Below are 24,838 nucleotides of genomic sequence, written 5' to 3'. Positions count from 1 at the left end.
CATTTTAAAAGTATATTTGCCAACTACACACCAAATATCTTGTACTTTACAAAACATCTTACTTACAGTACAAATAAAACGAAACTTAAAACATAAATTGGGGGGGAACAAAAACTACTTGATATTAAAATAATAACATTACAATTATTAAAAAAATATATATATAATTGTAATACTATACAACCAGATTACTGATTACATTTTTGTGCAAATATGCACGAGTACAAATGTGTAATTTCAATTCAACAAAAAATTTAACCTACTACGACCATCTAAATAAATTACACAGCAAGGTAAGAATTGAAACTGTTCTACGTTTACATGAAAGCTTGGCAATATAGTATGTAAAACCGAATAACACAACATTCATAAATTTAAAACACAGTGTGAAAACGAAATCAAGCTGTAAACCCAGCACATGCAATAACAAAAAACTGGTCTAAATTCCATAACAAACTTTTAGATTATTTAATTTGGAAAGCAAGCATAGAAAAAGATAAATGCTCATTATTAAAAAAAAATACAACCCAACAAAGTTGTAGCTTATTGCGCATAAGCTAACCTTTTATTCACATTAAAAACAATTAAATTTATTTATTTCACATTTGGTGGGAATCATTTTTGTTATCGTTTCTTGATTTCATCAAAATCTTATATTAACTCCTATTTTAATATGTCTTTCAATCTTTAACTTGTTTTTAAAATCTGTGGTTTGCCTTTGACATGGGATTCTATTCTTTGTTCTTCTTTTAAAAACAGTTATCTGATGCTTTCCTACAAGCAGTTGTATTTTTGGATTTTGGAATTTCATTTTTTGTTTCGTTAATGAAATTGAAATTCTATTCTATTTGAATAAGAAATTGCCGTATAATATAATTATACCATGAATTCACCTGCATGGTTAATTTAAGAATTCATAACCAGCAGATGAGCAATTAGCTGATTAAGAAAAACAATTAACTGTCTTTAAGTTTAAAATAAAACCTTCCGATTGGGTCGACGGAGACCGCTACAAAGTAATGGAACAATTATGGTTCAATTTAATTGTAATAGAAGGGTAAATATAATTGTGCCAATAAAAATAGAATACGATCCCTTAAGACCCAAGGCATGAGAAAAATTGGACAATTGTGCACAGCTTCCTTTAATATAAAACAGCTTGCTAATGGTAAAGTTAAAGTCACTGGATCTTGGTTCATTATGGACATAATGCTGAATTGGCCCATATATCTGTTAACAAAACAGATAAAAATATTATACAAGGTAGTTATATGTAAATTAAGTTTAATTTTGGAAATCAATGTCACATTCCTATAAGTTAAATTCAACATCACAAATACAAATATTGTTATAGGTAAGTTAGCTATAGGAGTAGCTCCAAAGAAAATTTTAAAGGACATAAGATCCAGTTGTGTTTTAAACAACAAGTTTACCTGAGTCCATATGGTTTCTCGCCTCGACCTGTTTCAAAGTTCAATCTTATTAGGAAATTCAACAAAACACTTTAACAATTGTCTGAGTGTTGGAATTCTGGTTGAGGAAATAAAAAAAAATCTAAATGTAAAATAATTAAATTTGTTATTAACCTTTTGAATGTGTATAGCAGAACACCCAAACAAGCTTTAAATTAATTAACCTTGAGCATTTGTAGACTAAAGTGTTGCTGTACAATCAATAAATTTTGAAGATGATGATTTTGCTATTGCCTTAACCACAACGCATCAGCTTAATCTCCCCCAAAAATTCCGAAATAATATTATTTGCATGGATTCAACACATGGAACAACCGCTTACGATTTTAAATTAATAACAGTACTCCAGTTGCTTGGATGCTTTGTAATAAAGAAAGCTCTGATGTGCTATACATTGTTGCACAGTAAAACAATTACTTTTAAATTAATTAGCCCAAAACAAGTTAAATATAAATTTAAATATAATAAATAAATTAGTAAAATACATAGTAGGCAATCGCACCTTATGCGAAGTTCTGTAACGAATGTGTTACAGGAGAGAAATCAGCATAAAAATAAAAAAAATCACTGAAGCGTGTCCGGACTACGAGCTCTTGGAAAAATTAAACGCTCGTATAGTTTTTTCATTAAAAACAGCAACTTCCTGAACAGAAGTCTTAACCAAATGTGACACTTTTTTATTTTATTAATTGTCATACAGTGCTTTTTTATACATATATTATAATTATTAAAAAATATTGTAACGTCTATTAATTAGCAAAATGTTGTCAAAAAAACCTAAAAATAGTTTTTTTTACGTAATGAAAAGATGTTTTTTAAGTTGTAAAATGACGTCCATTTTTAAATTTAAAGAAATAACAACATAAAAGCATGTTTATTTTTAAAAGAATATTTGCGCGAGCACCACAAATTGGAAGTTATAATTCAAGCGGCAGCCATCCGATTGCGATGCATGGCGAGACTGAGTCATTGCACTGCGACTGAGCTGACCTCTGCGATTACCTCAAATGTGGGTAACTCGCTCGTATAATTTGTGATAGTGAGGTCTGCGTTTGCGCTAACCCTTTATTTTATTAATTTTGTGTGATAATGATGTTTGTTGCAAATACCGGTACCACCTTGCTGTTGCAGGTAATCTAGTTAAGCAATATACATTTATTCTTAAGCTATACGCTAAACGTCAAAATATAAGCAAAAGTGTTGCTTTGTTGGTTTGGCTTAAATCCGATTCCTTTTAGCTCGTAATCAAATGCCATGACCGGTATATGCCACTGTGGCGTCCTTTTTAAAATTTATACAAATAATAACATAAAAACCTGTTTAATTGTTAGAGAATATTTGCGCAAGCACCACAAATGGGAAGTTATAATTCATTCGGCAGCCATCCAATTGCGATTTATGCGGCATACTTACCTGACGAGGGTCTTCACTGCGATCAGGCAGGCAGTGGGCCTAGGGCGAGGCTCAGTCATTGCACTTCGACTGAGCTGACCTCTGCGATTACCCCAAATGTGGGTAACTCGGTCGTATAATTTGTGAGAGTGGGGTCTGCGTTCGCGCTAACCCTTTATTTTATTAATTTTGTGTGATAATGATGTTTGGTGCAAATTCCGGTACCAACCAACTTGCTGTTGCAGGTGGTAATCTAGATAAGCAATATACATTTATTCTTAAGCTATACGCTAAAGGTCGAAATATAAGCAAAAGTGTTGCTTTGTTGGTTTGGCTTAAATTCGATTTCTTTTAGCTCGTAATCGAATGCCATGACCGGTATATGCCACTGTGGCGTCCTTTTTAAAATTTATTCAAATAATAACATAAAAACCTTTTTAATTGTTAGAGAATATTTACGCGAGCACCACAAATGGGAAGTTATAAATCATTCAGCATTCGTCCGATTGCGATGTATGCGGCATACTTACCTGACGAGGTTCTACATTGCGATCAGGCCAGCAGTGGGCCCAGGGCGAGGCTCAGTCATTGCACTTCGTCTGAGCTGATCTCTGCGATTACCCTAAATGTGGGTTACTCGGTCGTATAATTTGTGATAGTGCGGTCTGCGTTCGCGCTAACCCTTTATTTTATTAATTTTGTGTGATAATGATGTTTGGTGCAAACACCGGTACCAACTTGCTGTTGCAGGTAATCTAGTTAAGCAATATACATTTATTCTTAAGCTATACGCTAAACGTCGAAATATAAGCAAAAGTGTTGCTTTGTTGGTTTGGCTTAAATTCGATTCCTTTTAGCTCGTAATCGAATGCCATGACCGGTATATGCCACTGTGGCGTCCTTTTTAAAATTTATACAAATAATAACATAAAAACCTGTTTAATCGTTAGAGAATATTTGCGCGAGCACCACAAATGGGAAGTTATAATTCATTCGGCAGCCGTCCGATTGCGATTTATGCGGCATACTTACCTGACGAGGGTCTTCACTGCGATCAGGCAGGCAGTGGGCCCAGGGCGAGGCTCAGTCATTGCACTTCGACTGAGCTGACCTCTGCGATTACCCCAAATGTGGGTAACTCGGTCGTATAATTTGTGATAGTGGGGTCTGCGTTCGCGCTAACCCTTTATTTTATTAATTTTGTGTGATAATGATGTTTGGTGCAAATTCCGGTACCAACTTGCTGTTTGCAGGTAATCTAGTTAAGCAATATACATTTATTCTTAAGCTATACGCTAAACGTCGAAATATAAGCAAAAGTGTTGCTTTGTTGGTTTGGCTTAAATCCGATTCCTTTTAGCTCGTAATCGAATGCCATGACCGGTATATGCCACTGTGGCGTCCTTTTTAAAATTTATAGAAATAATAACATAAAAACCTTTTTAATTGTTAGAGAATATTTGCGCGAGCACCACAAATGGGAAGTTATAATTCATTCGGCAGCCGTCCGATTGCGATTTATGCGGCATACTTACCTGACGAGGGTCTTCACTGCGATCAGGCAGGCAGTGGGCCCAGGGCGAGGCTCAGTCATTGCACTTCGACTGAGCTGACCTCTGCGATTACCCAAAATGTGGGTAACTCGGTCGTATAATTTGTGATAGTGCGGTCTGCGTTCGCGCTAACCCTTTATTTTATTAATTTTGTGTGATAATGATGTTTGGTGCAAACACCGGTACCAACTTGCTGTTGCAGGTAATCTAGTTAAGCAATATACATTTATTCTTAAGCTATACGCTAAACGTCGAAATATAAGCAAAAGTGTTGCTTTGTTGGTTTGGCTTAAATTCGATTCCTTTTAGCTCGTAATCGAATGCCATGACCGGTATATGCCACTGTGGCGTCCTTTTTAAAATTTATACAAATAATAACATAAAAACCTGTTTAATTGTTAGAGAATATTTGCGCGAGCACCACAAATGAGAAGTTATAATTCATTGGGCAGCCGTCCGATTGCGATTTATGCGGCATACTTACCTGACGAGGGTCTTCACTGCGATCAGGCAGGCAGTGGGCCCAGGGCGAGGCTCAGTCATTGCACTACGACTGAGCTGACCTCTGCGATTACCCCAAATGTGGGTAACTCGGTCGTATAATTTGTGATAGTGGGATCTGCGTTCGCGCTAACCCTTTATTTTATTAATTTTGTGTGATAATGATGTTTGGTGCAAATTCCGGTACCAACCAACTTGCTGTTGCAGGTAATCTAGATAAGCAATATACATTTATTCTTAAGCTATACGCTAAAGGTCGAAATATAAGCAAAAGTGTTGCTTTGTCGGTTTTGCTTAAATTCGATTTCTTTTAGCTCGTAATCGAATGCCATGACCGGTATATGCCACTGTGGCGTCCTTTTTAAAATTTATTCAAATAATAACATAAAAACCTTTTTAATTGTTAGAGAATATTTGCGCGAGCACCACAAATGGGAAGTTATAAATCATTCAGCATTCGTCCGATTGCGATGTATGCGGCATACTTACCTAACGAGGTTCTTCATTGCGATCAGGCCAGCAGTGGGCCCAGGGCGAGGCTCAGTCATTGCACTTCGTCTGAGTTGATCTCTGCGATTGCTCCAAATGTGGGTAACTCGGTCGTATAATTTGTGATAGTGGGGTCTGCGTTCGCGCTAACCCTTTATTTTATTAATTTTGTGTGTTATTGATGTTTGTTGCAAATATCGGTACCTACTTACTGTATGTTTGTTGTATGTAACGTAAATCTATCTAGTTAAACAATATACATTTATTCTTAAGCTATACGCAAAACGTCGAAATATAAGCAAAAGTGTTGCTTTGTTGATTTGGCTTAAATCCGATTTCTTTCAGCTCGTATTCGAATGCCATGACCGGTATATGCCACTGTGGCGTCCTTTTTCAAATCAAAAAAATAATTACATAAAAACCTGTTTAATTGTTAGAGAATATTTGCGCGAGCACCACAAATGGGAAGTTATTATTCATTTGACAGCCGTCCGTTTGCGATGTATGCAGCATACTTACCTGACGAGGGTCTTCACTGCAATCAGGCAGGCAGTGGGCCCAAGGCAAGGCTCAGTCATTGCACTTCGACTGAGCTGACCTCTGCGATTACCCAAAATGTGGGTAACTCGGTCGTATAATTTCTGATAGTGGGGTCTGCGTTCGCGCTAACCCTTTATTTTATTAATTTTGTGTGTTATTGATGTTTGTTGCAAATATCGGTACCTACTTACTGTATGTTTGTTGTATGTAATGTAAATCTATCTAGTTAAGCAATATACATTTATTCTTAAGCTATACGCAAAACGTCGAAATATAAGCGAAAAGTGTTGCTTTGTTGATTTGGCTTAAATCCGATTTCTTTCAGCTCGTAATCGAATGCCATGACCGGTATATGCCACTGTGGCGTCCTTTTTCAAATCAAAAAAAATAATTACATAAAAACCTGTTTAATTGTTAGAGAATATTTGCGCGAGCACCACAAATGGAAATTTATAATTCAATCGGCTGCCGTGCAATTGCGATGTATGCGGCATACTTACCTGACGAGGGTCTTCACTGCGATCAGGCAGGCAGTGGGCCCAGGGCGAGGCTCAGTCATTGCACTTCGACTGAGCTGACCTCTGCGATTACCCCAAATGTGGGTAACTCGGTCGTATAATTTGTGATAGTGGGGTCTGCGTTCGCGCTAACCCTTTATTTTATTAATTTTGTGTGTTATTGATGTTTGTTGCCAAATATCGGTACCTACTTACTCTGTATGTTTGTTATATGTAACGTAATCTATCTAGTTAAGCAATATACATTTATTCTTAAGCTATACTCAAAATGTCGAAATATAAGCGAAAAGTGTTGCTTTGTTGATTTGGCTTAAATCCTATTTCTTTCAGCTCGTAATCGAATGCCATAACCGGTATACGCCACTGTGGTGTCCATTTTCAAATCAAAAAAAATAATTACATAAAAACCTGTTTAATTGTTAGAGAATATTTGCGCGAGCACCACATATGGGAAGTTATTATTCATTTGGCAGCAGTCCGTTTGCGATGTATGCAGCATTCTTACCTGACGATGGTCTTCACTGCGATCAGGCAGAAAGTGGATCCAGGGCGAGGCTCAGTCATTGCACTTCGACTGAGCTGCCCTTTGCGATTACCCCAAATGTGGGTAACTCGGTCGTATATTTTCTGATAGTGGGGTCTGCGTTCGCGCTAACCCTTTATTTTATTAATTTTGTGTGTTATTGATGTTTGTTGCAAATATCGGTACCTACTTACTCTGTATGTTTGTTATATGTAACGTAATCTATCTAGTTAAGCAATATACATTTATTCTTAAGCTATACGCTAAACGTCGAAATATAAGCAAAAATGTTGCTTTGTTGGTTTGGATTAAATCCGATTCCTTTTAGCTCGTAATCGAACGCCATGACCGGTATATGCCACTGTGGCGTCCTTTTTAAAATTTATAGAAATAATAACATAAAAACCTGTTTAATTGTTAGAGAATATTTGCGCGAGCACCACAAATGGGAAGTTATAATTCATTGGGCAGCTGGCCGTTTGCGATGAATGCGGCATACTTACCTGACGAGGGTATTTAATGCGATCAGGCAGGCAGTGGACCCAGGGCGAGGCTCAGTCATTGCAATTCGACTGAGCTGACCTCTGCGATTACCCCAAATTTGGGTAACTCGGTCGTATAATTTGTGATAGTGGGGTCTGCGTTCGCGTTAACCCTTTATTTTATTAATTTTGTGTGATAATGATGTTTGGTGCAAATACCGGTACCACAACTTGCTGTTGCAGGTAATCTAGTTAAGCAATATACATTTATTCTTAAGCTATACGCTAAACGTCGAAATATAAGCAAAAATGTTGCTTTGTTAGTTTGGATTAAATCCGATTCCTTTTAGCTCGTAATCGAACGCTATGACCGGTATATGCCACTGTGGCGTCCTTTTTAAAATTTATAGAAACAATAACATAAAAACCTGTTTAATTGTTAGAGAATATTTGCGCGAGCACCACAAATGGGAAGTTATAATTCATTGGGCAGCCGTCCGTTTGCGATGAATGCGGCATACTTACCTGACGAGGGTCTTCACTGCGATCAGGCAGGCAGTGTGCCCAGGGCGAGGTTCAGCCATTGCAATTCGACTGAGCTGACTTCTGCGATTACCCCAAATGTGGGTAACTCGGTCGTATAATTTGTGATAGTGGGGTTTGCGTTCGCGCTAACCCTTTATTTTAATAATTTTGTGTGTTATTGATGTATGTTGCAAATATCGGTACCTACTTACTCTGTATGTTTGTTATATGTAACGTAATCTATCTAGTTAAGCAATATACATTTATTCTTAAGCTATACGCAAAACGTCGAAATATAAGCGAAAAGTGTTGCTTTGTTGATTTGGCTTAAATCCTATTTCTTTCAGCTCCTAATCGAATGCCATAACCGGTATATGCCACTGTGGTGTCCTTTTTCAAATCAAAAAAAATAATTACATAAAAACCTGTTTAATTGTTAGAGAATATTTGCGCGAGCACCACAAATAGGAAGTTATAATTTATTGGGCAGCCGTCCGTTTGCGATGTATGCGGCATACTTACCTGAAAAGGGTTTTCAATGCAATCAGGCAGGCAGTGGGCCCAGGGCGAGGCTTAGTCATTGCAATTCGACTGAGCTGACCTCTGCGATTGCCCCAAATGTGGGTAACTCGGTCGTATAATTTGTGATAGTGGGGTCTGCGTTCGCGCTAACCCTTTATTTTATTAATTTTGTGTGATAATGATGTTTCGTGCAAATACCGGTACCAACTTGCTGTTGCAGGTAATCTAGTTAAACAATATACATTTATTCTTAAGCTATACGCTAAACGTCGAAATATAAGCAAAAATGTTGCTTTGTTGGTTTGGATAAAATCCGATTCCTTTTAGCTCGTAATCGAACGCCATGACTGGTATATGCCACTGTGGCCTCCTTTTTAAAATTTATAGAAATAATATCATAAAAACCTGTTTAATTGTTAGAGAATATTTGCGCGAGCACCACAAATGGGAAATTATAATTCATTGGGCACCCGTCCGTTTGCGATGAATGCAGCATACTTACCTGACGAGGGTCTTCACTGCGATCAGGCAGGCAGTGGGCCCAGGACGAGGCTCAGTCATTGCACTTCGACTGAGCTGACCTCTGCGATTACCCCAAATGTGGGTAACTCGGTCGTATAATTTCTGATAGTGGGGTCTGCGTTCGCGCTAACCCTTTATTTTATTAATTTTGTGTGTTATTGATGTTTGTTGCAAATATCGGTACCTACTTACTGTATGTTTGTTGTATGTAACGTAAATCTATCTAGTTAAGCAATATACATTTATTCTTAAGCTATACGCAAAACGTCGAAATATAAGCAAAAGTGTTGCTTTGTTGATTTGGCTTAAATCCGATTTCTTTCAGCTCGTATTCGAATGTCATGACCGGTATATGCCACTGTGGCGTCCTTTTTCAAATCAAAAAAAATAATTACATAAAAACCTGTTTAATTGTTACAGAATATTTGCGCGAGCACCACAAATAGGAAGATATAATTCATTGGGCAGCCGTCCGTTTGCGATGTATGCGGCATACTTACCTGACGAGGGTATTCAATGCAATCAGGCATGCAGTGGGCCCAAGGCGAGGCTCAGTCATTGCAATTCGACTGAGCTGACCTCTGCGATTACCCCAAATGTGGGTAACTCGGTCGTATAATTTGTGATAGTGGGGTCTGCGTTCGCGCTAACCCTTTAATTAATTTTGTGTGTTATTGATGTTTGTTGCCAAATATCCGGTACCTACTTACTCTGTATGTTTGTTATATGTAACATAATCTGAGAGGTCAGCTCAGTCGAAGTGCAGAGGTCGGCTCAGTCGAAGTGCAATGACTGAGCCTCGCCCTGGGCCCACTGCCTGCCTGATCGCAGTGAAGACCCTCGTCAGGTAAGTATGCCGCATACATCGCAATTGCACGGCAGCCGATTGAATTATAACTTTCCATTTGTGGTGCTCGCGCAAATATTCTCTAACAATTAAACAGGTTTTTATGTAATTATTTTTTTTAATTTGAAAAAGGAAGCCACAGTGGCGTATACCGGTCATGGCATTCGATTACGAGCTGAAAGAAATAGGATTTAAGCCAAATCAACAAAGCAACACTTTTCGCTTATATTTCGACGTTTTGCGTATAGCTTGAGAATAAATGTATATTGCTTAACTAGATAGATTTACGTTACATACAACAAACATACAGTAAGTAGGTACCGATATTTGCAACAAACAGCAATAACACACAAAATTAATAAAATAAAGGGTTAGCGCGAACGCAGACCCCACTATCACAAATTATACGACCGAGTTACCCACATTTTGGGTAATCGCAAAGGTCAGCTCCGTCGAAGTGCAATGACTGAGCCTCGCCCTGGGCCCACTTTCTGCCTGATCGCAGTGAAGACCCTCGTCAGGTAAGTATGCTGCATACATCGCAAACGGACTGCTGCCAAATGATAATAACTTCCCATTTGTGGTGCTCGCGCAAATATTCTCTAACAATTAAACAGGTTTTTATGTAATTATTTTTTTGATTTGAAAATGGACACCACAGTGGCGTATACCGGTTATGGCATTCGATTACGAGCTGAAAGAAATAGGATTTAAGCCAAATCAACAAAGCAACACTTTTCGCTTATATTTCGACGTTTTGCGTATAGCTTAAGAATAAATGTATATTGCTTAACTAGATAGATTTACATTACATACAACAAACATACAGTAAGTAGGTACCGATATTTGCAACAAACATCAATAACACACAAAATTAATAAAATAAAGGGTTAGCGCGAACGCAGACCCCACTATCAGAAATTATACGACCGAGTTACCCACATTTTGGGTAATCGCAGAGGTCAGCTCAGTCGAAGTGCAATGACTGAGCCTCGCCCTGGGCCCACTGCCTGCCTGATCGCAGTGAAGACCGTCGTCAGGTAAGTATGCTGCATACATCGCAAACTGACGGCTGTCAAATGAATAATAACTTCCCATTTGTGGTGCTCGCGCAAATATTCTCTAACAATTAAACAGGTTTTTATGTAATTATTTTTTTTGATTTGAAAAAGGACGCCACAGTGGCATATACCGGTCATGGCATTCAAATACGAGCTGAAAAAAATAGGATTTAAGCCAAATCAACAAAGCAACACTTTTCGCTTATATTTCGACGTTTTGCGTATAGCTTAAGAATAAATGTATATTGCTTAACTAGATAGATTTACATTACATACAACAAACATACAGTAAGTAGGTACCGATATTTGCAACAAACATCAATAACACACAAAATTAATAAAATAAAGGGTTAGCGCGAACGCAGACCCCACTATCACAAATTATACGACCGAGTTACCCACATTTTGGGTATTCGCAGAGGTCAGCTCAGTCGAAGTGCAATGACTGAGCCTCGCCCTGGGCCCACTGCCTGCCTGATTGCAGTGAAGACCCTCGTCAGGTAAGTATGCTGCATACATCGCAAACGGACGGCTGTCAAATGAATAATAACTTCCAATTTGTGGTGCTCGCGCAAATATTCTCTAACAATTAAACAGGTTTTTATGTAATTATTTTTTTTGATTTGAAAAAGGACGCCATAGTGGCATATACCGGTCATGGCATTCAAATACGAGCTGAAAGAAATCGGATTTAAGCCAAATCAACAAAGCAACACTTTTGCTTATATTTCGACGTTTTGCGTATAGCTTAAGAATAAATGTATATTGCTTAACTAGATAGATTTACGTTACATACAACAAACATACAGTAAGTATGTACCGATATTTGCAACAAACATCAATAACACACAAAATTAATAAAATAAAGGGTTAGCGCGAACGCAGACCCCACTATCAGAAATTATACAACCGAGTTACCCACATTTGGGGTAATCGCAGAGGTCAGCTTAGTCGAATTGCAATGACTGAGCCTCGCCCTGGGCCCACTGCCTGCCTGATCGCAGTGAAGACCCTCGTCAGGTAAGTATGCTGCATTCATCGCAAACGGACGGCTGCCCAATGAATTATAACTTCCCATTTGTGGTGCTCGCGCAAATATTCTCTAACAATTAAACAGGTTTTTATGTTATTATTTCTATAAATTTTAAAAAGGACGCCACAGTGGCATATACCGGTCATGGCGTTCGATTACGAGCTAAAAGGAATCGGATTTAATCCAAACCAACAAAGCAACATTTTTGCTTATATTTCGACGTTTAGCGTATAGCTTAAGAATAAATGTATATTGCTTAACTAGATTACCTGCAACAGCAAGTTGGTACCGGTATTTGCACCAAACATCTTTATCACACAAAATTAATAAAATAAAGGGTTAGCGCGAACGCAGACCCCACTATCACAAATTATACGACCGAGTTACCCACATTTGGGGTAATCGCAGAGGTCAGCTCAGTCGAAGTGCAAGGACTGAGCCTCACCCTGGGCCCACTGCCTGCCTGATCGCAGTGAAGACCCTCGTCAGGTAAGTATGCCGCATACATCGCAATTGCACGGCAGCCGATTGAATTATAAATTTCCATTTGTGGTGCTCGCGCAAATATTCTCTAACAATTAAACAGGTTTTTATGTAATTATTTTTTTTGATTTGAAAAAGGACGCCACAGTGGCGTATACCGGTCATGGCATTCGATTACGAGCTGAAAGAAATAGGATTTAAGCCAAATCAACAAAGCAACACTTTTCGCTTATATTTCGACGTTTTGCGTATAGCTTAAGAATAAATGTATATTGCTTAACTAGATAGATTTACATTACATACAACAAACATACTGTAAGTAGGTACCGATATTTGCAACAAACATCAATAACACACAAAATTAATAAAATAAAGGGTTAGCGCGAACGCAGACCCCACTATCAGAAATTATACGACCGAGTTACCCACATTTGGGGTAATCGCAGAGGTCAGCTCAGTCGAAGTGCAATGACTGAGCCTCGCCCTGGGCCCACTGCCTGCCTGATCGCTGTGAAGACCCTCGTCAGGTAAGTATGCCGCATACATCGCAATTGCACGGCAGCCGATTGAATTATAAATTTCCATTTGTGGTGCTCGCGCAAATATTCTCTAACAATTAAACAGGTTTTTATGTAATTATTTTTTTTGATTTGAAAAAGGACGCCACAGTGGCATATACCGGTCATGGCATTCAAATACGAGCTGAAAGAAATAGGATTTAAGCCAAATCAACAAAGCAACACTTTTCGCTTATATTTCGACGTTTTGCGTATAGCTTAAGAATAAATGTATATTGCTTAACTAGATAGATTTACATTACATACAACAAACATACAGTAAGTAGGTACCGATATTTGCAACAAACATCAATAACACACAAAATTAATAAAATAAAGGGTTACCGCGAACGCAGACCCCACTATCAGAAATTATACGACCGAGTTACCCGCATTTTGGGTATTCGCAGAGGTCAGCTCAGTCGAAGTGCAATGACTGAGCCTCGCCCTGGGCCCACTGCCTGCCTGATCGCAGTGAAGACCCTCGTCAGGTAAGTATGCTGCATTCATCGCAAACGGACGGCTGCCCAATGAATTATAACTTCCCATTTGTGGTGCTCGCGCAAATATTCTCTAACAATTAAACAGGTTTTTATGTTATTATTTCTATAAATTTTAAAAAGGACGCCACAGTGGCATATACCGGTCATGGCGTTCGATTACGAGCTAAAAGGAATCGGATTTAATCCAAACCAACAAAGCAACATTTTTGCTTATATTTCGACGTTTAGCGTATAGCTTAAGAATAAATGTATATTGCTTAACTAGATTACCTGCAACAGCAAGTTGGTACCGGTATTTGCACCAAACATCATTATCACACAAAATTAATAAAATAAAGGGTTAGCGCGAACGCAGACCCCACTATCACAAATTATACGACCGAGTTACCCACATTTGGGGTAATCGCAGAGGTCAGCTCAGTCGAAGTGCAAGGACTGAGCCTCACCCTGGACCCACTGCCTGCCTGATCGCAGTGAAGACCCTCGTCAGGTAAGTATGCCGCATACATCGCAATTGCACGGCAGCCGATTGAATTATAAATTTCCATTTGTGGTGCTCGCGCAAATATTCTCTAACAATTAAACAGGTTTTTATGTAATTAATTATTTTGATTTGAAAAAGGACGCCACAGTGGCGTATACCGGTCATGGCATTCGATTACGAGCTGAAAGAAATAGGATTTAAGCCAAATCAACAAAGCAACACTTTTCGCTTATATTTCGACGTTTTGCGTATAGCTTAAGAATAAATGTATATTGCTTAACTAGATAGATTTACATTACATACAACAAACATACAGTAAGTAGGTACCGATATTTGCAACAAACATCAATAACACACAAAATTAATAAAATAAAGGGTTAGCGCGAACGCAGACCCCACTATCAGAAATTATACGACCGAGTTACCCACATTTGGGGTAATCGCAGAGGTCAGCTCAGTCGAAGTGCAATGACTGAGCCTCGCCCTGGGCCCACTGCCTGCCTGATCGCAGTGAAGACCCTCGTCAGGTAAGTATGCCGCATACATCGCAATTGCACGGCAGCCGATTGAATTATAAATTTCCATTTGTGGTGCTCGCGCAAATATTCTCTAACAATTAAACAGGTTTTTATGTAATTATTTTTTTTGATTTGAAAAAGGACGCCACAGTGGCATATACCGGTCATGGCATTCAAATACGAGCTGAAAGAAATAGGATTTAAGCCAAATCAACAAAGCAACACTTTTCGCTTATATTTCGACGTTTTGCGTATAGCTTAAGAATAAATGTATATTGCTTAACTAGATAGATTTACATTACATACAACAAACATACAGTAAGTAGGTACCGATATTTGCAACAAACATCAATAACACACAAAATTAATAAAATAAAGGGTTAGCGCGAACGCAGACCCCACTATCAGAAATTATACGACCGAGTTACCCACATTTTGGGTAATCGCAGAGGTCAGCTCAGTCGAAGTGCAATGACTGAGCCTCGCCCTCGGCCCACTGCCTGCCTGATCGCAGTGAAGACCCTCGTCAGGTAAGTATGCTGCATACATCGCAAACGGACGGCTGTCAAATGAAAAATAACTTCCCATTTGTGGTGCTCGCGCAAATATTCTCTAACAATTAAACAGGTTTTTATGTAATTATTTTTTTTGATTTGAAAAAGGACGCCACAGTGGCATATACCGGTCATGGCATTCAAATACGAGCTGAAAGAAATCGGATTTAAGCCAAATCAACAAAGCAACACTTTTGCTTATATTTCGACGTTTTGCGTATAGCTTAAGAATAAATGTATATTGCTTAACTAGATAGATTTACGTTACATACAACAAACATACAGTAAGTATGTACCGATATTTGCAACAAACATCAATAACACACAAAATTAATAAAATAAAGGGTTAGCGCGAACGCAGACCCCACTATCAGAAATTATACGACCGAGTTACCCACATTTGGGGTAATCGCAGAGGTCAGCTCAGTCGAAGTGCAATTACTGAGCCTCGCCCTGGTCCCACTGCCTGCCTGATCGCAGTGAAGACCCTCGTCAGGTAAGTATGCTGCATTCATCGCAAACGTACGGCTGCCCAATGAATTATAACTTCCCATTTGTGGTGCTCGCGCAAATATTCTCTAACAATTAAACAGGTTTTTATGTTATTATTTCTATAAATTTTAAAAAGGACGCCACAGTGGCATATACCGGTCATGGCGTTCGATTACGAGCTAAAAGGAATCGGATTTATTCCAAACCAACAAAGCAACATTTTTGCTTATATTTCGACGTTTAGCGTATAGCTTAAGAATAAATGTATATTGCTTAACTAGATTACCTGCAACAGCAAGTTGGTACCGGTATTTGCACCAAACATCATTATCACACAAATTTAATAAAATAAAGGGTTAGCGCGAACGCAGACCCCACTATCACAAATTATACGACCGAGTTACCCACATTTGGGGTAATCGCAGAGGTCAGCTCAGTCGAAGTGCAATGACTGAGCCTCGCCCTGGGCCCACTGCCTGCCTGATCGCAGTGAAGACCCTCGTCAGGTAAGTATGCCGCATACATCGCAATTGCACGGCAGCCGATTGAATTATAAATTTCCATTTGTGGTGCTCGCGCAAATATTCTCTAACAATTAAACAGGTTTTTATGTAATTATTTTTTTTGATTTGAAAAAGGACGCCACAGTGGCATATACCGGTCATGGCATTCAAATACGAGCTGAAAGAAATAGGATTTAAGCCAAATCAACAAAGCAACACTTTTCGCTTATATTTCGACGTTTTGCGTATAGCTTAAGAATAAATGTATATTGCTTAACTAGATAGATTTACATTACATACAACAAACATACAGTAAGTAGGTACCGATATTTGCAACAAACATCAATAACACACAAAATTAATAAAATAAAGGGTTAGCGCGAACGCAGACCCCACTATCAGAAATTATACGACCGAGTTACCCACATTTTGGGTAATCGCAGAGGTCAGCTCAGTCGAAGTGCAATGACTGAGCCTCGCCCTCGGCCCACTGCCTGCCTGATCGCAGTGAAGACCCTCGTCAGGTAAGTATGCTGCATACATCGCAAACGGACGGCTGTCAAATGAAAAATAACTTCCCATTTGTGGTGCTCGCGCAAATATTCTCTAACAATTAAACAGGTTTTTATGTAATTATTTTTTTTGATTTGAAAAAGGACGCCACAGTGGCGTATACCGGTCATGGCATTCAAATACGAGCTGAAAGAAATCGGATTTAAGCCAAATCAACAAAGCAACACTTTTGCTTATATTTCGACGTTTTGCGTATAGCTTAAGAATAAATGTATATTGCTTAACTAGATAGATTTACGTTACATACAACAAACATACAGTAAGTATGTACCGATATTTGCAACAAACATCAATAACACACAAAATTAATAAAATAAAGGGTTAGCGCGAACGCAGACCCCACTATCAGAAATTATACGACCGAGTTACCCACATTTGGGGTAATCGCAGAGGTCAGCTCAGTCGAAGTGCAATGACTGAGCCTCGCCCTGGTCCCACTGCCTGCTTGATCGCAGTGAAGACCCTCGTCAGGTAAGTATGCTGCATTCATCGCAAAAGGACGGCTGCCCAATGAATTATAACTTCCCATTTGTGGTGCTCGCGCAAATATTCTCTAACAATTAAACAGGTTTTTATGTTATTATTTCTATAAATTTTAAAAAGGACGCCACAGTGGCATATACCGGTCATGGCGTTCGATTACGAGCTAAAAGGAATCGGATTTATTCCAAACCAACAAAGCAACATTTTTGCTTATATTTCGACGTTTAGCGTATAGCTTAAGAATAAATGTATATTGCTTAACTAGATTACCTGCAACAGCAAGTTGGTACCGGTATTTGCACCAAACATCATTATCACACAAAATTAATAAAATAAAGGGTTAGCGCGAACGCAGACCCCACTATCACAAATTATACGACCGAGTTACCCACATTTGGGGTAATCGCAGAGGTCAGCTCAGTCGAAGTGCAATGACTGAGCCTCGCCCTGGGCCCACTGCCTGCCTGATCGCAGTGAAGACCCTCGTCAGGTAAGTATGCCGCATACATCGCAATTGCACGGCAGCCGATTGAATTATAACTTTCCATTTGTGGTGCTCGCGCAAATATTCTCTAACAATTAAACAGGTTTTTATGTAATTATTTTTTTTGATTTGAAAAAGGACGCCACAGTGGCATATACCGGTCATGGCATTCAAATACGAGCTGAAAGAAATAGGATTTAAGCCAAATCAACAAAGCAACACTTTTCGCTTATATTTCGACGTTTTGCGTATAGCTTAAGAATAAATGTATATTGCTTAACTAGATAGATTTACATTACATACAACAAACATACAGTAAGTAGGTACCGATATTTGCAACAAACATCAATAACACACAAAATTAATAAAATAAAGGGTTAGCGCGAACGCAGACCCCACTATCAGAAATTATACGACCGAGTTACCCACATTTTGGGTAATCGCAGAGGTCAGCTCAGTCGAAGTGCAATGACTGAGCCTCGCCCTCGGCCCACTGCCTGCCTGATCGCAGTGAAGACCCTCGTCAGGTAAGTATGCTGCATACATCGCAAACGGACGGCTGTCAAATGAAAAATAACTTCCCATTTGTGGTGCTCGCGCAAATATTCTCTAACAATTAAACAGGTTTTTATGTAATTATTTTTTTTGATTTGAAAAAGGACGCCACAGTGGCGTATACCGGTCATGGCATTCAAATACGAGCTGAAAGAAATCGGATTTAAGCCAAATCAACAAAGCAACACTTTTGCTTATATTTCGACGTTTTGCGTATAGCTTAAGAATAAATGTATATTGCTTAACTAGATAGATTTACGTTACATACAACAAACATACAGTAAGTATGTACCGATATTTGCAACAAACATCAATAACACACAAAATTAATAAAATAAAGGGTTAGCGCGAACGCAGACCCCACTATCAGAAATTATACGACCGAGTTACCCACATTTGGGGTAATCGCAGAGGTCAGCTCAGTCGAAGTGCAATGACTGAGCCTCGCCCTGGTCCCACTGCCTGCTTGATCGCAGTGAAGACCCTCGTCAGGTAAGTATGCTGCATTCATCGCAAACGGACGGCTGCCCAATGAATTATAACTTCCCATTTGTGGTGCTCGCGCAAATATTCTCTAACAATTAAACAGGTTTTTATGTTATTATTTCTATAAATTTTAAAAAGGACGCCACAGTGGCATATACCGGTCATGGCGTTCGATTACGAGCTAAAAGGAATCGGATTTATTCCAAACCAACAAAGCAACATTTTTGCTTATATTTCGACGTTTAGCGTATAGCTTAAGAATAAATGTATATTGCTTAACTAGATTACCTGCAACAGCAAGTTGGTACCGGTATTTGCACCAAACATCATTATCACACAAAATTAATAAAATAAAGGGTTAGCGCGAACGCAGACCCCACTATCACAAATTATACGACCGAGTTACCCACATTTGGGGTAATCGCAGAGGTCAGCTCAGTCGAAGTGCAATGACTGAGCCTCGCCCTGGGCCCACTGCCTGCCTGATCGCAGTGAAGACCCTCGTCAGGTAAGTATGCCGCATACATCGCAATTGCACGGCAGCCGATTGAATTATAACTTTCCATTTGTGGTGCTCGCGCAAATATTCTCTAACAATTAAACAGGTTTTTATGTAATTATTTTTTTTGATTTGAAAAAGGACGCCACAGTGGCATATACCGGTCATGGCATTCAAATACGAGCTGAAAGAAATAGGATTTAAGCCAAATCAACAAAGCAACACTTTTCGCTTATATTTCGACGTTTTGCGTATAGCTTAAGAATAAATGTATATTGCTTAACTAGATAGATTTACATTACATACAACAAACATACAGTAAGTAGGTACCGATATTTGCAACAAACATCAATAACACACAAAATTAATAAAATAAAGGGTTAGCGCGAACGCAGACCCCACTATCAGAAATTATACGACCGAGTTACCCACATTTGGGGTAATCGCAGAGGTCAGCTCAGTCGAAGTGCAATGACTGAGCCTCGCCCTGGGCCCACTGCCTGCCTGATCGCAGTGAAGACCCTCGTCAGGTAAGTATGCCGCTTACATCGCAAACGGACGGCTGTCAAATGAATAATAACTTCCCATTTGTGGTGCTCGCGCAAATATTCTCTAACAATTAAACAGGTTTTTATGTAATTATTTTTTTTGATTTGAAAAAGGACGCCACAGTGGCATATACCGGTCATGGCATTCAAATACGAGCTGAAAGAAATCGGATTTAAGCCAAATCAACAAAGCAACACTTTTGCTTATATTTCGACGTTTTGCGTATAGCTTAAGAATAAATGTATATTGCTTAACTAGATAGATTTACGTTACATACAACAAACATACAGTAAGTATGTACCGATATTTGCAACAAACATCAATAACACACAAAATTAATCAAATAAAGGGTTAGCGCGAACGCAGACCCCACTATCAGAAATTATACGACCGAGTTACCCACATTTGGGGTAATCGCAGAGGTCAGCTCAGTCGAAGTGCAATGACTGAGCCTCGCCCTGGTCCCACTGCCTGCCTGATCGCAGTGAAGACCCTCGTCAGGTAAGTATGCTGCATTCATCGCAAACGGACGGCTGCCCAATGAATTATAACTTCCCATTTGTGGTGCTCGCGCAAATATTCTCTAACAATTAAACAGGTTTTTATGTTATTATTTCTATAAATTTTAAAAAGGACGCCACAGTGGCATATACCGGTCATGGCGTTCGATTACGAGCTAAAAGGAATCGGATTTAATCCAAACCAACAAAGTAACATTTTTGCTTATATTTCGACGTTTAGCGTATAGCTTAAGAATAAATGTATATTGCTTAACTAGATTACCTGCAACAGCAAGTTGGTACCGGTATTTGCACCAAACATCATTATCACACAAATTTAATAAAATAAAGGGTTAGCGCGAACGCAGACCCCACTATCACAAATTATACGACCGAGTTACCCACATTTGGGGTAATCGCAGAGGTCAGCTCAGTCGAAGTGCAATGACTGAGCCTCGCCCTGGGCCCACTGCCTGCCTGATCGCAGTGAAGACCCTCGTCAGGTAAGTATGCCGCATACATCGCAATTGCACGGCAGCCGATTGAATTATAAATTTCCATTTGTGGTGCTCGCGCAAATATTCTCTAACAATTAAACAGGTTTTTATGTAATTATTTTTTTTGATTTGAAAAAGGACGCCACAGTGGCATATACCGGTCATGGCATTCAAATACGAGCTGAAAGAAATCGGATTTAAGCCAAATCAACAAAGCAACACTTTTGCTTATATTTCGACGTTTTGCGTATAGCTTAAGAATAAATGTATATTGCTTAACTAGATAGATTTACGTTACATACAACAAACATACAGTAAGTATGTACCGATATTTGCAACAAACATCAATAACACACAAAATTAATAAAATAAAGGGTTAGCGCGAACGCAGACCCCACTATCAGAAATTATACGACCGAGTTACCCACATTTGGGGTAATCGCAGAGGTCAGCTCAGTCGAAGTGCAATTACTGAGCCTCGCCATGGTCCCACTGCCTGCCTGATCGCAGTGAAGACCCTCGTCAGGTAAGTATGCTGCATTCATCGCAAACGGACGGCTGCCCAATGAATTATAACTTCCCATTTGTGGTGCTCGCGCAAATATTCTCTAACAATTAAACAGGTTTTTATGTTATTATTTCTATAAATTTTAAAAAGAACGCCACAGTGGCATATACCGGTCATGGCGTTCGATTACGAGCTAAAAGGAATCGGATTTAATCCAAACCAACAAAGCAACATTTTTGCTTATATTTCGACGTTTAGCGTATAGCTTAAGAATAAATGTATATTGCTTAACTAGATTACCTGCAACAGCAAGTTGGTACCGGTATTTGCACCAAACATCATTATCACACAAATTTAATAAAATAAAGGGTTAGCGCGAACGCAGACCCCACTATCACAAATTATACGACCGAGTTACCCACATTTGGGGTAATCGCAGAGGTCAGCTCAGTCGAAGTGCAATGACTGAGCCTCGCCCTGGGCCCACTGCCTGCCTGATCGCAGTGAAGACCCTCGTCAGGTAAGTATGCCGCATACATCGCAATTGCACGGCAGCCGATTGAATTATAAATTTCCATTTGTGGTGCTCGCGCAAATATTCTCTAACAATTAAACAGGTTTTTATGTAATTATTTTTTTTGATTTGAAAAAGGACGCCACAGTGGCATATACCGGTCATGGCATTCAAATACGAGCTGAAAAAAATAGGATTTAAGCCAAATCAACAAAGCAACACTTTTCGCTTATATTTCGACGTTTTGCGTATAGCTTAAGAATAAATGTATATTGCTTAACTAGATAGATTTACATTACATACAACAAACATACAGTAAGTAGGTACCGATATTTGCAACAAACATCAATAACACACAAAATTAATAAAATAAAGGGTTAGCGCGAACGCAGACCCCACTATCAGAAATTATACGACCGAGTTACCCACATTTTGGGTAATCGCAGAGGTCAGCTCAGTCGAAGTGCAATGACTGAGCCTCGCCCTCGGCCCACTGCCTGCCTGATCGCAGTGAAGACCCTCGTCAGGTAAGTATGCTGCATACATCGCAAACGGACGGCTGTCAAATGAAAAATAACTTCCCATTTGTGGTGCTCGCGCAAATATTCTCTAACAATTAAACAGGTTTTTATGTAATTATTTTTTTTGATTCGAAAAAGGACGCCACAGTGGCGTATACCGGTCATGGCATTCAAATACGAGCTGAAAGAAATCGGATTTAAGCCAAATCAACAAAGCAACACTTTTGCTTATATTTCGACGTTTTGCGTATAGCTTAAGAATAAATGTATATTGCTTAACTAGATAGATTTACGTTACATACAACAAACATACAGTAAGTATGTACCGATATTTGCAACAAACATCAATAACACACAAAATTAATAAAATAAAGGGTTAGCGCGAACGCAGACCCCACTATCAGAAATTATACGACCGAGTTACCCACATTTGGGGTAATCGCAGAGGTCAGCTCAGTCGAAGTGCAATCACTGAGCCTCGCCCTGGTCCCACTGCCTGCCTGATCGCAGTGAAGACCCTCGTCAGGTAAGTATGCTGCATTCATCGCAAACGGACGGCTGCCCAATGAATTATAACTTCCCATTTGTGGTGCTCGCGCAAATATTCTCTAACAATTAAACAGGTTTTTATGTTATTATTTCTATAAATTTTAAAAAGGACGCCACAGTGGCATATACCGGTCATGGCGTTCGATTACGAGCTAAAAGGAATCGGATTTAATCCAAACCAACAAAGCAACATTTTTGCTTATATTTCGACGTTTAGCGTATAGCTTAAGAATAAATGTATATTGCTTAACTAGATTACCTGCAACAGCAAGTTGGTACCGGTATTTGCACCAAACATCATTATCACACAAATTTAATAAAATAAAGGGTTAGCGCGAACGCAGACCCCACTATCACAAATTATACGACCGAGTTACCCACATTTGGGGTAATCGCAGAGGTCAGCTCAGTCGAAGTGCAATGACTGAGCCTCGCCCTGGGCCCACTGCCTGCCTGATCGCAGTGAAGACCCTCGTCAGGTAAGTATGCCGCATACATCGCAATTGCACGGCAGCCGATTGAATTATAAATTTCCATTTGTGGTGCTCGCGCAAATATTCTCTAACAATTAAACAGGTTTTTATGTAATTATTTTTTTTGATTTGAAAAAGGACGCCACAGTGGCATATACCGGTCATGGCATTCAAATACGAGCTGAAAGAAATAGGATTTAAGCCAAATCAACAAAGCAACACTTTTCGCTTATATTTCGCCGTTTTGCGTATAGCTTAAGAATAAATGTATATTGCTTAACTAGATAGATTTACATTACATACAACAAACATACAGTAAGTAGGTACCGATATTTGCAACAAACATCAATAACACACAAAATTAATAAAATAAAGGGTTAGCGCGAACGCAGACCCCACTATCAGAAATTATACGACCGAGTTACCCACATTTTGGGTAATCGCAGAGGTCAGCTCAGTCGAAGTGCAATGACTGAGCCTCGCCCTCGGCCCACTGCCTGCCTGATCGCAGTGAAGACCCTCGTCAGGTAAGTATGCTGCATACATCGCAAACGGACGGCTGTCAAATGAAAAATAACTTCCCATTTGTGGTGCTCGCGCAAATATTCTCTAACAATTAAACAGGTTTTTATGTAATTATTTTTTTTTGATTTGAAAAAGGACGCCACAGTGGCGTATACCGGTCATGGCATTCAAATACGAGCTGAAAGAAATCGGATTTAAGCCAAATCAACAAAGCAACACTTTTGCTTATATTTCGACGTTTTGCGTATAGCTTAAGAATAAATGTATATTGCTTAACTAGATAGATTTACGTTACATACAACAAACATACAGTAAGTATGTACCGATATTTGCAACAAACATCAATAACACACAAAATTAATAAAATAAAGGGTTAGCGCGAACGCAGACCCCACTATCAGAAATTATACGACCGAGTTACCCACATTTGGGGTAATCGCAGAGGTCAGCTCAGTCGAAGTGCAATGACTGAGCCTCGCCCTGGTCCCACTGCCTGCCTGATCGCAGTGAAGACCCTCGTCAGGTAAGTATGCTGCATTCATCGCAAACGGACGGCTGCCCAATGAATTATAACTTCCCATTTGTGGTGCTCGCGCAAATATTCTCTAACAATTAAACAGGTTTTTATGTTATTATTTCTATAAATTTTAAAAAGGACGCCACAGTGGCATATACCGGTCATGGCGTTCGATTACGAGCTAAAAGGAATCGGATTTAATCCAAACCAACAAAGCAACATTTTTGCTTATATTTCGACGTTTAGCGTATAGCTTAAGAATAAATGTATATTGCTTAACTAGATTACCTGCAACAGCAAGTTGGTACCGGTATTTGCACCAAACATCATTATCACACAAAATTAATAAAATAAAGGGTTAGCGCGAACGCAGACCCCACTATCACAAATTATACGACCGAGTTACCCACATTTGGGGTAATCGCAGAGGTCAGCTCAGTCGAAGTGCAAGGACTGAGCCTCACCCTGGGCCCACTGCCTGCCTGATCGCAGTGAAGACCCTCGTCAGGTAAGTATGCCGCATACATCGCA

At 39.2% G+C, this 24,838-nt stretch overlaps 1 long non-coding RNA gene, 43 other non-coding genes and 2 pseudogenes across 45 annotated transcripts; 15 read left to right on the top strand and 31 right to left on the bottom strand.

The window, feature by feature from the left end:
* Positions 1-24: 24 nt before the first annotated feature.
* On the bottom strand, positions 25-2,080 carry LOC145743221 (uncharacterized). 2 transcript variants are annotated; one of them, XR_014280996.1, is made up of 4 exons: positions 1,975-2,080; positions 1,637-1,859; positions 1,434-1,554; positions 25-1,230 (listed from the first exon to the last, which is right to left on the bottom strand). It is a non-coding gene; the product is annotated as an uncharacterized LOC145743221 (long non-coding RNA). The 2 variants fall into 2 exon arrangements; XR_014280995.1 differs by lacking the exon at positions 1,975-2,080 and having other exon boundaries at positions 1,637-1,954.
* Positions 2,081-2,360: 280 nt separating this feature from the next.
* On the top strand, positions 2,361-2,539 carry LOC145744318 (U1 spliceosomal RNA; annotated as a pseudogene).
* Positions 2,540-2,877: 338 nt separating this feature from the next.
* Positions 2,878-3,041, top strand: LOC145744336 (U1 spliceosomal RNA). Its single transcript, XR_014281200.1, has one exon. It is a non-coding gene; the product is annotated as a U1 spliceosomal RNA (small nuclear RNA).
* Positions 3,042-3,386: 345 nt separating this feature from the next.
* LOC145744313 (U1 spliceosomal RNA) lies at positions 3,387-3,549 on the top strand. Its single transcript, XR_014281180.1, has one exon. It is a non-coding gene; the product is annotated as a U1 spliceosomal RNA (small nuclear RNA).
* Positions 3,550-3,888: 339 nt separating this feature from the next.
* LOC145744236 (U1 spliceosomal RNA) lies at positions 3,889-4,052 on the top strand. Its single transcript, XR_014281109.1, has one exon. It is a non-coding gene; the product is annotated as a U1 spliceosomal RNA (small nuclear RNA).
* Positions 4,053-4,391: 339 nt separating this feature from the next.
* On the top strand, positions 4,392-4,554 carry LOC145744221 (U1 spliceosomal RNA). The gene has a single exon (XR_014281095.1). It is a non-coding gene; the product is annotated as a U1 spliceosomal RNA (small nuclear RNA).
* A 339-nt stretch (positions 4,555-4,893) lies between these two features.
* Positions 4,894-5,057, top strand: LOC145744353 (U1 spliceosomal RNA). The gene has a single exon (XR_014281216.1). It is a non-coding gene; the product is annotated as a U1 spliceosomal RNA (small nuclear RNA).
* A 342-nt stretch (positions 5,058-5,399) lies between these two features.
* On the top strand, positions 5,400-5,563 carry LOC145744312 (U1 spliceosomal RNA). The gene has a single exon (XR_014281179.1). It is a non-coding gene; the product is annotated as a U1 spliceosomal RNA (small nuclear RNA).
* A 355-nt stretch (positions 5,564-5,918) lies between these two features.
* On the top strand, positions 5,919-6,082 carry LOC145744261 (U1 spliceosomal RNA). The gene has a single exon (XR_014281132.1). It is a non-coding gene; the product is annotated as a U1 spliceosomal RNA (small nuclear RNA).
* A 357-nt stretch (positions 6,083-6,439) lies between these two features.
* LOC145744224 (U1 spliceosomal RNA) lies at positions 6,440-6,603 on the top strand. Its single transcript, XR_014281098.1, has one exon. It is a non-coding gene; the product is annotated as a U1 spliceosomal RNA (small nuclear RNA).
* A 359-nt stretch (positions 6,604-6,962) lies between these two features.
* LOC145744311 (U1 spliceosomal RNA) lies at positions 6,963-7,126 on the top strand. Its single transcript, XR_014281178.1, has one exon. It is a non-coding gene; the product is annotated as a U1 spliceosomal RNA (small nuclear RNA).
* A 357-nt stretch (positions 7,127-7,483) lies between these two features.
* On the top strand, positions 7,484-7,647 carry LOC145744263 (U1 spliceosomal RNA). The gene has a single exon (XR_014281134.1). It is a non-coding gene; the product is annotated as a U1 spliceosomal RNA (small nuclear RNA).
* Positions 7,648-7,987: 340 nt separating this feature from the next.
* LOC145744272 (U1 spliceosomal RNA) lies at positions 7,988-8,151 on the top strand. Its single transcript, XR_014281143.1, has one exon. It is a non-coding gene; the product is annotated as a U1 spliceosomal RNA (small nuclear RNA).
* Positions 8,152-8,509: 358 nt separating this feature from the next.
* On the top strand, positions 8,510-8,673 carry LOC145744307 (U1 spliceosomal RNA). Its single transcript, XR_014281174.1, has one exon. It is a non-coding gene; the product is annotated as a U1 spliceosomal RNA (small nuclear RNA).
* A 338-nt stretch (positions 8,674-9,011) lies between these two features.
* Positions 9,012-9,175, top strand: LOC145744175 (U1 spliceosomal RNA). Its single transcript, XR_014281052.1, has one exon. It is a non-coding gene; the product is annotated as a U1 spliceosomal RNA (small nuclear RNA).
* Positions 9,176-9,531: 356 nt separating this feature from the next.
* LOC145744301 (U1 spliceosomal RNA) lies at positions 9,532-9,695 on the top strand. The gene has a single exon (XR_014281169.1). It is a non-coding gene; the product is annotated as a U1 spliceosomal RNA (small nuclear RNA).
* A 65-nt stretch (positions 9,696-9,760) lies between these two features.
* Positions 9,761-9,894, bottom strand: LOC145744319 (U1 spliceosomal RNA; annotated as a pseudogene).
* A 357-nt stretch (positions 9,895-10,251) lies between these two features.
* LOC145744270 (U1 spliceosomal RNA) lies at positions 10,252-10,415 on the bottom strand. Its single transcript, XR_014281141.1, has one exon. It is a non-coding gene; the product is annotated as a U1 spliceosomal RNA (small nuclear RNA).
* A 355-nt stretch (positions 10,416-10,770) lies between these two features.
* LOC145744205 (U1 spliceosomal RNA) lies at positions 10,771-10,934 on the bottom strand. The gene has a single exon (XR_014281080.1). It is a non-coding gene; the product is annotated as a U1 spliceosomal RNA (small nuclear RNA).
* A 357-nt stretch (positions 10,935-11,291) lies between these two features.
* On the bottom strand, positions 11,292-11,455 carry LOC145744226 (U1 spliceosomal RNA). The gene has a single exon (XR_014281099.1). It is a non-coding gene; the product is annotated as a U1 spliceosomal RNA (small nuclear RNA).
* Positions 11,456-11,811: 356 nt separating this feature from the next.
* LOC145744232 (U1 spliceosomal RNA) lies at positions 11,812-11,975 on the bottom strand. The gene has a single exon (XR_014281105.1). It is a non-coding gene; the product is annotated as a U1 spliceosomal RNA (small nuclear RNA).
* A 338-nt stretch (positions 11,976-12,313) lies between these two features.
* Positions 12,314-12,477, bottom strand: LOC145744335 (U1 spliceosomal RNA). Its single transcript, XR_014281199.1, has one exon. It is a non-coding gene; the product is annotated as a U1 spliceosomal RNA (small nuclear RNA).
* Positions 12,478-12,834: 357 nt separating this feature from the next.
* LOC145744363 (U1 spliceosomal RNA) lies at positions 12,835-12,998 on the bottom strand. Its single transcript, XR_014281226.1, has one exon. It is a non-coding gene; the product is annotated as a U1 spliceosomal RNA (small nuclear RNA).
* Positions 12,999-13,355: 357 nt separating this feature from the next.
* LOC145744267 (U1 spliceosomal RNA) lies at positions 13,356-13,519 on the bottom strand. The gene has a single exon (XR_014281138.1). It is a non-coding gene; the product is annotated as a U1 spliceosomal RNA (small nuclear RNA).
* A 338-nt stretch (positions 13,520-13,857) lies between these two features.
* LOC145744357 (U1 spliceosomal RNA) lies at positions 13,858-14,021 on the bottom strand. Its single transcript, XR_014281220.1, has one exon. It is a non-coding gene; the product is annotated as a U1 spliceosomal RNA (small nuclear RNA).
* Positions 14,022-14,378: 357 nt separating this feature from the next.
* LOC145744333 (U1 spliceosomal RNA) lies at positions 14,379-14,542 on the bottom strand. Its single transcript, XR_014281197.1, has one exon. It is a non-coding gene; the product is annotated as a U1 spliceosomal RNA (small nuclear RNA).
* A 357-nt stretch (positions 14,543-14,899) lies between these two features.
* Positions 14,900-15,063, bottom strand: LOC145744214 (U1 spliceosomal RNA). Its single transcript, XR_014281088.1, has one exon. It is a non-coding gene; the product is annotated as a U1 spliceosomal RNA (small nuclear RNA).
* A 356-nt stretch (positions 15,064-15,419) lies between these two features.
* LOC145744256 (U1 spliceosomal RNA) lies at positions 15,420-15,583 on the bottom strand. Its single transcript, XR_014281128.1, has one exon. It is a non-coding gene; the product is annotated as a U1 spliceosomal RNA (small nuclear RNA).
* A 338-nt stretch (positions 15,584-15,921) lies between these two features.
* Positions 15,922-16,085, bottom strand: LOC145744213 (U1 spliceosomal RNA). The gene has a single exon (XR_014281087.1). It is a non-coding gene; the product is annotated as a U1 spliceosomal RNA (small nuclear RNA).
* Positions 16,086-16,442: 357 nt separating this feature from the next.
* Positions 16,443-16,606, bottom strand: LOC145744212 (U1 spliceosomal RNA). Its single transcript, XR_014281086.1, has one exon. It is a non-coding gene; the product is annotated as a U1 spliceosomal RNA (small nuclear RNA).
* A 356-nt stretch (positions 16,607-16,962) lies between these two features.
* LOC145744174 (U1 spliceosomal RNA) lies at positions 16,963-17,126 on the bottom strand. The gene has a single exon (XR_014281051.1). It is a non-coding gene; the product is annotated as a U1 spliceosomal RNA (small nuclear RNA).
* Positions 17,127-17,464: 338 nt separating this feature from the next.
* On the bottom strand, positions 17,465-17,628 carry LOC145744201 (U1 spliceosomal RNA). Its single transcript, XR_014281076.1, has one exon. It is a non-coding gene; the product is annotated as a U1 spliceosomal RNA (small nuclear RNA).
* A 357-nt stretch (positions 17,629-17,985) lies between these two features.
* On the bottom strand, positions 17,986-18,149 carry LOC145744211 (U1 spliceosomal RNA). The gene has a single exon (XR_014281085.1). It is a non-coding gene; the product is annotated as a U1 spliceosomal RNA (small nuclear RNA).
* Positions 18,150-18,505: 356 nt separating this feature from the next.
* Positions 18,506-18,669, bottom strand: LOC145744173 (U1 spliceosomal RNA). The gene has a single exon (XR_014281050.1). It is a non-coding gene; the product is annotated as a U1 spliceosomal RNA (small nuclear RNA).
* A 338-nt stretch (positions 18,670-19,007) lies between these two features.
* LOC145744189 (U1 spliceosomal RNA) lies at positions 19,008-19,171 on the bottom strand. Its single transcript, XR_014281065.1, has one exon. It is a non-coding gene; the product is annotated as a U1 spliceosomal RNA (small nuclear RNA).
* Positions 19,172-19,528: 357 nt separating this feature from the next.
* Positions 19,529-19,692, bottom strand: LOC145744331 (U1 spliceosomal RNA). Its single transcript, XR_014281196.1, has one exon. It is a non-coding gene; the product is annotated as a U1 spliceosomal RNA (small nuclear RNA).
* A 356-nt stretch (positions 19,693-20,048) lies between these two features.
* LOC145744196 (U1 spliceosomal RNA) lies at positions 20,049-20,212 on the bottom strand. Its single transcript, XR_014281071.1, has one exon. It is a non-coding gene; the product is annotated as a U1 spliceosomal RNA (small nuclear RNA).
* Positions 20,213-20,550: 338 nt separating this feature from the next.
* Positions 20,551-20,714, bottom strand: LOC145744178 (U1 spliceosomal RNA). The gene has a single exon (XR_014281054.1). It is a non-coding gene; the product is annotated as a U1 spliceosomal RNA (small nuclear RNA).
* A 356-nt stretch (positions 20,715-21,070) lies between these two features.
* On the bottom strand, positions 21,071-21,234 carry LOC145744286 (U1 spliceosomal RNA). The gene has a single exon (XR_014281155.1). It is a non-coding gene; the product is annotated as a U1 spliceosomal RNA (small nuclear RNA).
* Positions 21,235-21,572: 338 nt separating this feature from the next.
* LOC145744361 (U1 spliceosomal RNA) lies at positions 21,573-21,736 on the bottom strand. Its single transcript, XR_014281224.1, has one exon. It is a non-coding gene; the product is annotated as a U1 spliceosomal RNA (small nuclear RNA).
* A 357-nt stretch (positions 21,737-22,093) lies between these two features.
* Positions 22,094-22,257, bottom strand: LOC145744210 (U1 spliceosomal RNA). The gene has a single exon (XR_014281084.1). It is a non-coding gene; the product is annotated as a U1 spliceosomal RNA (small nuclear RNA).
* Positions 22,258-22,613: 356 nt separating this feature from the next.
* Positions 22,614-22,777, bottom strand: LOC145744258 (U1 spliceosomal RNA). Its single transcript, XR_014281129.1, has one exon. It is a non-coding gene; the product is annotated as a U1 spliceosomal RNA (small nuclear RNA).
* Positions 22,778-23,115: 338 nt separating this feature from the next.
* Positions 23,116-23,279, bottom strand: LOC145744350 (U1 spliceosomal RNA). The gene has a single exon (XR_014281213.1). It is a non-coding gene; the product is annotated as a U1 spliceosomal RNA (small nuclear RNA).
* A 357-nt stretch (positions 23,280-23,636) lies between these two features.
* Positions 23,637-23,800, bottom strand: LOC145744208 (U1 spliceosomal RNA). Its single transcript, XR_014281083.1, has one exon. It is a non-coding gene; the product is annotated as a U1 spliceosomal RNA (small nuclear RNA).
* A 357-nt stretch (positions 23,801-24,157) lies between these two features.
* Positions 24,158-24,321, bottom strand: LOC145744195 (U1 spliceosomal RNA). Its single transcript, XR_014281070.1, has one exon. It is a non-coding gene; the product is annotated as a U1 spliceosomal RNA (small nuclear RNA).
* Positions 24,322-24,659: 338 nt separating this feature from the next.
* On the bottom strand, positions 24,660-24,823 carry LOC145744334 (U1 spliceosomal RNA). The gene has a single exon (XR_014281198.1). It is a non-coding gene; the product is annotated as a U1 spliceosomal RNA (small nuclear RNA).
* Positions 24,824-24,838: the final 15 nt, after the last annotated feature.

The sequence above is a fragment of the Corella eumyota genome, chromosome 2 (assembly GCF_963082875.1).
Source record: "Corella eumyota chromosome 2, kaCorEumy4.1, whole genome shotgun sequence".
NCBI classification, from domain to species: Eukaryota; Metazoa; Chordata; class Ascidiacea; order Phlebobranchia; family Corellidae; genus Corella; species Corella eumyota.
The sequence above is the reverse complement of the archived record's forward strand: the minus strand, read 5'-3'. Positions and strand labels throughout refer to the sequence as shown.